General features: G+C 45.6%; 1 long non-coding RNA gene across 1 annotated transcript; it reads left to right on the forward strand.

The window, feature by feature from the left end:
- Positions 1 to 1,362: 1,362 nt before the first annotated feature.
- Positions 1,363 to 7,921, forward strand: LOC120584446 (uncharacterized). The gene is made up of 2 exons (XR_005648035.1): positions 1,363 to 1,524; positions 7,409 to 7,921. It is a non-coding gene; the product is annotated as an uncharacterized LOC120584446 (long non-coding RNA).
- The last annotated feature ends 941 nt before the right edge of the window (positions 7,922 to 8,862 follow it).

The raw sequence follows: 8,862 nt of genomic DNA on the forward strand, positions 1-8,862 counted from the left end.
CAGATGCGCTTCTAATAACATTAGCACTAGGCTACCACCTCCTACCTGTCTCCTGCATCCACCTCCTGCCTGTCTCCCGCACTTGGGGGACTTTGGTCAGTGCTTCGTATACATCATCTCATTTAATCCTCACAAGATTTCATTTTCCAGATGAGGAAATAGCCCAGAATCACACATTTGTAAGTGGAGAAACTGAAACTCCAATACATGCCAAGATCATTGGCCATGTCGGCTGGCAACTCATAGGAAAGCCTCAGGGTGGTCAGTGCCAAGATTTCCCGACAAACTTCTCAGCTGAAGAGAACAGAGCGGGCTGACCCCTATCCACTAGCAGCAGCTTTGTTCCAAGTACGGCTGATCCCCTGATGCAGATTTCCCAGTGGCCCCCCGCCCGAAATCCTTCTTCTCCCCACCACCACCCTGGAGGTCTTGGGATGGCGACGGAGGCACAACTTGCTTTGGACGCTTTTGTGTCGGCCTGCCTGCATGTTAGTTCTTTAATAGCAAGGACTGTGTGTGGTTCAGAGGGGCAACCCCAGCTCCTTCCAGAGTCCTTGGCACATAACAAGGGCTTAAGGAATGTTCATGGCACTTACTTGGCTGGCTGAATGAAAAGTCCTGGTGAAGAAGGTGTTTGGAAACTCTCTGAGAATTCCATCTAATAAGATGACACTGATCTTGCATGAATGATTAGTTCCTTCCTCTGGCAGGAAGCAGTGGTCTGGTTTCCTCAGCCAGGGCGATTTTCTCCTTGCAACTGTGGGCGGATTAGAACGGAAGGAGCAAGCAAAGTTGAGAGTCAGGGAGGACGGCCAAGGTCAGCATGGCTGACAAACACGTCCGATCATGTTGCCAATGAAAGGAGAGTGGTCCCTAACGCCATGCACAAATATTTCAGCTCTCCTGGTAGGACTCGGTAGGATCATACTTCTGTGCACCCAGTGAAATTAGACATGGCCACGTGACTTGCTTTGGCCAGTGAAATGTGAGCATAAGCATTAGGGCCTTTTGTGCAATTTGCCGTATTGCCTTCTTCACCCTCAGCAATCATGGAATCGTGCGTGGAGAAGGTATCCCTGTCAACCCAGGTCTCTAAATGATTGTGATGAGCAGAAACATGATCCACAGTGGACATGTATCAAGAGCAAGAAATAAACACTGTATTAAGTCACTGAGGTTTTCAGAGTGATTGTTTCTGTAGCAGCACCTAGCCTTTTCTGGGCTAATACAGGATAGGAGGCTGAGAAGGACATCGGGAACTGAAGAGTTAAGGAAAGAGAAACAGGAAACATGACTCAAGAAGTCAAGTGGCAAGGGGCTCTGGGCGAACACTGGGGCCGGGACCGTTGTCTGTGGCTGGGCTTTAGATGCCATGCAGCAGGCCGCCTCCTTCCGAAGGTCTGGGGCAAGGAAGGTAGGCACAGGCCATGGAATGACACCATCTGGGAGATATGCTGGTAACAATTTTGCGGCATATGCTGACCGTTGGTCACCACTGACGGGGGAAGTGGTGGCAGGAAAAAGGTCAGTGAGAATGTGTGTCATGTACAGAGCAGTTTGATCCTGGAAAGTTCTAACTTTGCTCAAGTATGAGTGAGTGAGGATATTCACAAAGGAGGCATAACAGACTTCCTGTGTGGGAGCAGTCACTGCTTAGTTGTCAGTGAGTTATCATGTCATCACACGCATCTGGTGGCTAATGCTCTTACTCTGTAGCCACTTCTAGAATAGAGAATTTTTTGTGGGTCATCGGTCATTATTCATACATTCATTCATTCTGCAAGTATTTGAAACCTTGGGCATCGAGCTTACCACAGTGAATAGACAGCCTTCATGGGTTTATGTCTGCATATAGTCAAATAATTAATAGCAATTTACAATATGGATTAAGTACGCGGACAGAGGTAAATATAGGTTGTCTAGAAAAAGGGTATGTAAATGAGTCCAGGAGATCTGCAAAGAATGAGGCTGCTACTAACTGAATTGAGAGTGAGGTACCAGCTGCTGTATAGCAAACATCTCCCACACTTACAGACAAATGCAACTCTTCCTTTCAAGGGCCAGCAAGAGCAGGAAAATATTGAGTTGCCTGAGGATCTGCATGCAGTATAAAGACTTCTTAAAGTTAAAGGTTTTGGAATAGAACATTCATGAGGTGAAGGCTTATGATTCATACTTTTGGGTTCATTTTGTGGTCAAACCAAAAACGAAAAAAAAAATCTGGGGAATTTGAAGGGAGCCAGGTATCTGGAATGAATTAACTAGTTTTTCCCCGCCTCTTTCTTTTCTTTTTTAAAAATTATGAGTATTACCGGAAACTCAAGGGACCTGAGACTATTAGAAAATCAGACTATCATAATGATAACGGGACGGTGTGTCCATCTAGAGTTAACTCTTCCTATTCCAGAGTCTCAGTACATCATACCTCTGCCATTCCACTCTATTGGCCAAATCTTTTCATCCTTTAAGGCCCAGTTTAAAATCTGCCTCCTGTAATTATATGATGCAAACTCTAAACAGTGGTGACCTGTTGAGAATGGACGTGCATGAGGGAGGGAGAGATTGGTTCACTTTTCGCTTTTTTCAATTTTTATAAGCATGAATTATTTTGTTTCATTAAAACTGAAAATAAACTCATGAGGACAAAAAAGTTCCACCTCCCCCATGGCAGATTCTCTGATTGTCAGGGTCACAGAGTGATCCCTGGTTCTCAAATCTTATTCCTTTCCACCATTACCTACTTTCACAGCTAAGTCTTTTCCTTCCTTTAGACTACAGGTCTCAGCCAAGGCCATCTGTAAAGTGAACATGGTATTGCTCATATAGTGGGAACTCAACTAATATTTGGTGAGCAAATAACTCCCTAATGCTGGCACCTCAGTTTATGGGAATCGTGGTTTGCTTGTGTGTATATATGAGTGTTAGAAATTCATACCTTTAACTGAGTCCCCAACTTTGTGCAGTTTAGTAAATGTAACAACTGTTTTTTTATTCTCCCCTGGTTTCTACACACCCATATCAGGAAGAGGCCAGCTCACCATCTCCCCAAAGAAATATGAAATGATAATACCCAAGAGTTGTGGGATTTGGGGAAATGCACAAGTCTTCCTCCTGTGAGGGAACATAACTCTGAGAAGCATTCGTCCTGAAAGTCCTGCCCAGTCTGTATGCCCATGGGAAAACGGCCTCCTTCCCACACCACTGTGCATTTTTCCCATGGGGATCCACTAGATGGCCTGCCATGAACACAGTGACTTTGAGAAGGCCCATGTTGGAAAAGGAAGCATTTCCTTATTTGTTCATTTGTTTGCTTTCGTTTTTACCATTTGTTACCATAAATCCCTTGAAGTATCACTAATATTTAAAATGAATAAGTTGTAGATTTGAGAATGGGGAAAGTGCTGTGTCAGAGTTAAAACTATGGGTCTTCAAGTAAAGATTTCTGATTTTTGGTAGAATAATAACCGATGTTCTGAGTGTTGGCATTTTTTAAATTACAGCCAAAACAACTCTTCACAAAAGGAAATAAGTAGTAAAGTAAATCTAAGGGCCCATTACGTATCTATTAAACTAGTTAAAGTAAGGAAATGGCGAGATCTAGTATTGATGGGTGTGTGATAGGGCAGACTAATTTGCACATTGCTGGCACCTTGCAAAGCAATATGGCTTTATTTAAGAGCCATGAATAACTCATACCCTTTTAGCAGGAAACTACTCTGAGGAAAAATCTAAAAGTTAGAAAAAAGCTGTTAGTCTAAAAATGTTCAGACCAGAAAACTTGGAGATAACTCGAGGCATCAACAATAGGGAATGATTCAGTCAATTGTGGTATATCAATAGTAATCCGTGGACATTAAAAATGGCTGCCTCTGCCAAGATCCCAGAAGGAAGCATTCCCTTGACTTGAGAGAATACAGTGCAGATTTATGAGGAGGGAGTGTTGGAGGCAGTCTGAGTCCATTTGGCTGCTTAAAATAATATACCATAGACTGGGTAACTAAAACAGCAGAAATTTATTTCTCACAGTGCTAGAGACTAGGAAGTCCAAGACCAAGGTGCCAGCTGGTTCACTTCCTCATCTGGGGTTCTCTTCCCCGCTGGCACATAGCCGTCATCTTGCTGTGCCCTTATAGGGCAGAAAGAGAGGGCTCTGGTTTCTTCATCTTCTTATAAGGGCACTAATCCCATTATGGGGGCTCTATCCACATGACCTCATCTAAACCTAAGTACCACCCAAAGGCCACCTCCAAACACCATTGCATTAGGGATTAGGGCTTTAGCATATGGATTTTGAGGGGACACAAACATTTAGTTCAGGAGATGAGACAATTCCACCAGCAGATGTTAGGAAGTGTACAAAAACAGCCCAGGCCTGAAAGCTGCTTCTTCTGTGGAACTATTGGATGTAGTCCTGGCTCTGATGGAGAGAGCTGGGTTCTCTAGGTTAGCCCACACAAGCACAGATGAACTATCATCTGCTCAGATTGCATCACTAACCATCAATCACAGGCTTTCCATTCAAACTACCACACAATTACACATCGTACCATTTGTATGGAACTTAGGACCTACAGGCTTGAACTGCTTTAAGGGACAGTCTCATGACCAAGGGAGAAAGGCATGTGATAAGAACATTTCATTGGATTCCCAGCTCCAACAAGGGAGGTTTTCCTGGAGCCTTCTTCACTGTAGTAAAAATGGCAGAATGTAAGGCAGCCTGACTATTGTACCATAAAATATATATTTGAGCACTGACAAGTTGAGCATTTCAAATTAGAAAGGGCAATGTAGAGAATAAGGTTTATTTCCTTTCTTTTGTAAGATTGTAGAGTTAAAAACAAAACTTAAAAACTGCTCCAGAAGATTTCCTCAAATTCAGGGGTAGCTTTTTTGATTACATATTTAAAATATTTATTAGGCACCTACTATGTCCCGGACCCTGTGTTACATACTGGGCTTTCATCGATGAACGACAGAGCGGTTGTCTCCTCCTTTATCAACCATAATCTAGCGAAGAACGTAGCAATAGTAACACATGGAATTAGCGCTATCGTGACAAGTACTACAAAAACGAACACAACTGCCATGAGACTGAGCACTAGGAGTCCTATCCAAATAGGTATGTGGTACAGGAGCGGGGCATCAGAGATGATTTTTTTAAAAAGTCAATGTGGTTTAAACAGAGACCTGAAGGATAGAGGTTAGTTGAATATATTAGCTGGCTAGAGCTGCCATAACAACATACCGTAGACCAGGTGGCTTAAACAACAAAAAGTTGCTTCTCACAGTCTAGAGGCTGATCCAAGGTCAAGGTGCTGGCTGATTCAGTTCCTGGCTTGTAGACATTGTAAACAGCTGTCTGTCTTCTTACTGCGCCCCACAAGGAGGGGTTAGGGTGGCACCATTGGTCACTGGTGTCTCTTTTATGGATACAAATCCTATTGAATTAGGGCCCCACCCTTAGGATCTCATTTAACCTTAATTATCTCCAAATATAGTCACATTGGAGGTTAGGGCTCAACATGTGAATTTTTGGGGGGACACAAACATTCAGTCCATAACACTGAGGATGGAGGGAAAGAAGGAAGAGACTGTAAGCAGAGGGAGCAGCAAGTGTTAAGGGCCAGGGGCAGGAAGGGAGGGAAGGGCAAAGTGGAAAGTGGAAGAAGAGGGACTGGGTTAGCCCAGGCCTTACAGGCCAAATTAAATAAAGGCCTTGTTCTATCCTAGAAACAATGGAAAGCCAACAGAGGGTCCGAAGCAGGGGAATGACACTGGAGGGCAAGAACAAGTGTGGGGAAGCAGTCAAGAAGCAAAAGGTGAGGGTGGTAGTTGTGGAGACGGAGAGTAAGAGATGGATTTGCAATATGTTTTGGAGGTCGAATCAACAGGACTAGTGAAGGCTTGAACATGGGAAGTGAAGAGGGCGTTCAATATGAACAACTGTACAGATGTTGGTCATCTCCCAGGAGGGCTTTGGAGGAGCAGCAAGTTTGGAGGGGTAATGGTGAGCTCAGTTTGGATGTATTAAGTTGGAGATGCCTGGAAGATGTCCAAAGATGAAACTGAACATAGAAGAAAGGTGGGAGCTGAAGGTAGACATTTGAGAACAAGTGAAGAGGATCAGCTAAGGAGAGAGTGTAGAGTGAGAAAAATAGAAAGCCTAGGACTGACAGAGTTAGAATAATGTCAGGATTTATAGGTTGAGTAGGGGAAAGTGAGGTAGCGAAGGAAGCTAAGAAGTGGTCGGTGAAGTAGGAGAGAAATTAGGGGAAGAGGATGCTGTGGAAACCAGTGAAGAGAGAATTTCGAGAAGGCTCTGGTCACACTGAATGCTGCTGCCAAGTCGAGAAGAGGATTGAGATGTCTCTGTTTTTACCAGTTTTCATGCCCCTTTTTGGAATGGCAGATGTGGTGGGGTTATGAGGCATGAGACAGTCTGGAGTGGGCTGAGGACATTTGAGTGGAAAGTGAGGAAATTTGACCACGAAGGGGAGCAGAGGAAGCGTGTAGGATGGAGACAATGCGGGACTGGAGGAGGGGTTCCTCCACGTAGAAGAGACTCAGTCAGGGTCCAGTGCTGACTAGAAGGATCTGTCATCTGACAGGAAGAAAGAAGCTCAGGATACCTTTACTGGGAAGGCCAAAGGGGACGGGTCTAGAGCCCAGGGGCTGCCGGCCTGAGGCAGAAAGACATAGTTTGTCAAAGGAGGGAAAGGGGAGGAGAAGATGACCATGTGGGGAGGACAAGGCCGACTGGATGTTTTGCACTGTGATTGGGGGGCAGTGCTGATGTTAGCATCTCAGTCGGATCCTCTGCTTGGGCCACACGTTGGGGAATCCCTGATGTCAATACCTTCACGTCTCTCCTCTTGGGCCACCTGACTCCCCTGAGGAGAAGCTTCCGGCACCCTCTGCAGAGGGCGAAGACCTGCCTGCCCGTGTTCTGGGGGCTGAGAGAAGAGGGCTGCCCACTGCAGCTCCCAGTAAGCACAACACATGTCATTTTCCCGTTCTTTTAGTTACAGGACCTGTCCTCAGTTGTGCCTGATGCCCCCAATTCCGAGACTCTCCATTTGCTTTCTCCACAGACTAAATCTCCAGCTTCCTAACAGTGTTGTGTTTTGGGGGAGAGAGCAGTGGCAAGAGGGAGGCGGGGTGGGGGGGTGGGCGGCAGCAAGGAGAGTGGTACAGACTTGCAAACCCAGGTGTTTCTCCAACCCTTTCCAGCCTTCTCCCTTCACCTTCACTTCTGGAAGTGCCTGCTGCAGCTATTTCTTGAGATTTTCGAGGGTGCTGCAATGGCAATTGTGTAGAATCTGACCTCTTTGCACTGCCAAGTTTGCTTTTCATCTGCTTCCCAGCCTCCGAAACCTTGTCCCCTTCTCACCTGTGCTCTTTATTATAGTTTAGCAGGGTTTCAGGAGAGATCAAAATCAGAGGCAGGTGTTCAGCCTGCCATCTCCACCCAGCAAGTCAGCACCAGAGCCGGATGACTGTGAAAGAATACTTTTGTTTTTGAAAAAACAGAAAAGGCCCAGAGCTTCTTGTCTCCTCGGCTGCTGTGCGGATAACAACACCTGAAACCAATCCTGCCAACCTCGCCTCGTCAAACCCAAACTAAGCAAAACAACTCCACGCGCAGATGGCCACGGAGTCTGAGGCGCCATCAGCTTGGATTTGGAACTGTTGGCCCAAAGCCTTCAAACCCACTGATGGCCTTTAACCTCCTAAGACAAAAGGAGACACATTGAAGACCATGCTGTTCATCTTCCTAAAACAACGATTAACACAGTGCCCCTTAAGTCCAGAGAAATGATTTTTTTTCCCTGAAGTCTGCGAAGAAACTTTATAAAAATAGTCACAGAAATCCAAATAAAAGAGAAAAAGAAACCTACCATAATCCTATCTGCTCCCCACAGCACATAATGTTGTTCTGTTTTGTTTTTTCAAATTTTTAACCAGTTCTGGCCCACGGACATTCATAATATTATAGAAAGAACCTATTTATGTGTCACCTCTGGTGGGTTTGCAGAAGTAGGCATTCCTGTGACCATTTCAGAGCCCAAGCCGGGCCCCTCTGAGGAGAGCATTAACTGTTTCAGGTCAATAGCTTACAGAACAACGCTTTCATCTGGATGAGGGATGGGGGCAATTCTGAGAAGCCCCTGGGTCAGGTGCTTAAGTCAGTGGGGGAGGCAGATGTCGATTTGCAGGTTGTGGAGAACCCCAGCTCTGAATCTCCCCTATCTGTCTACTGTGTGCCTCAGTTCCTCCTGTGACAGTCCTTCTCTGGGAGCTTAAGACATTGTACATTTTCAGAATTAGAAAGAGGCTTACAGGCTATTTGGCCCGACATTTCACACAGTGCGTGGCTCTATCTCACAGCGCCCCCAGCTAGTGGAGGTCCACCTCTGCTAACATGCTCCCATGGCCTGGAAATTCACTACTGGAAAGTTCAGACACATCCTTGAGACTACATAACTTATCAAGCCCTCAGCACCTCATTTACATATTCTGGTGAATTAATTCTGATCAAGTGGTATGGCCAAAGGAGTCCAGGCAAGGCTGGGCCCTACAGTGGGTGTGCGGGGTATCCAGAAGGAATATGGGTTCTGGGCTGGGTGCCAGGGAGTGAGTAAGCAGGCATGGGCACAAAGGAAAAGGCTGCCTGTTAATGTCACCCCAGAAGGTCCTGCCAGCAGCCTTCCCTGCACTCCCCTTGTAGGTGCAAATTCGATACAATCCTTGGAATGGATTTACCTATCGGCTGCTCTGCAACATCTAGGGACATTCTACTGTTTAGTTATTCACTCCTATCAGCATGTCCTTATCCCCACCCTACCCAGCCCACAGATGAGT

The sequence above is a fragment of the Pteropus medius genome, unplaced genomic scaffold, assembly GCF_902729225.1.
Source record: "Pteropus medius unplaced genomic scaffold, Ma_sr-lr_union100, whole genome shotgun sequence".
Classification (NCBI taxonomy): domain Eukaryota; kingdom Metazoa; phylum Chordata; class Mammalia; order Chiroptera; family Pteropodidae; genus Pteropus; species Pteropus medius.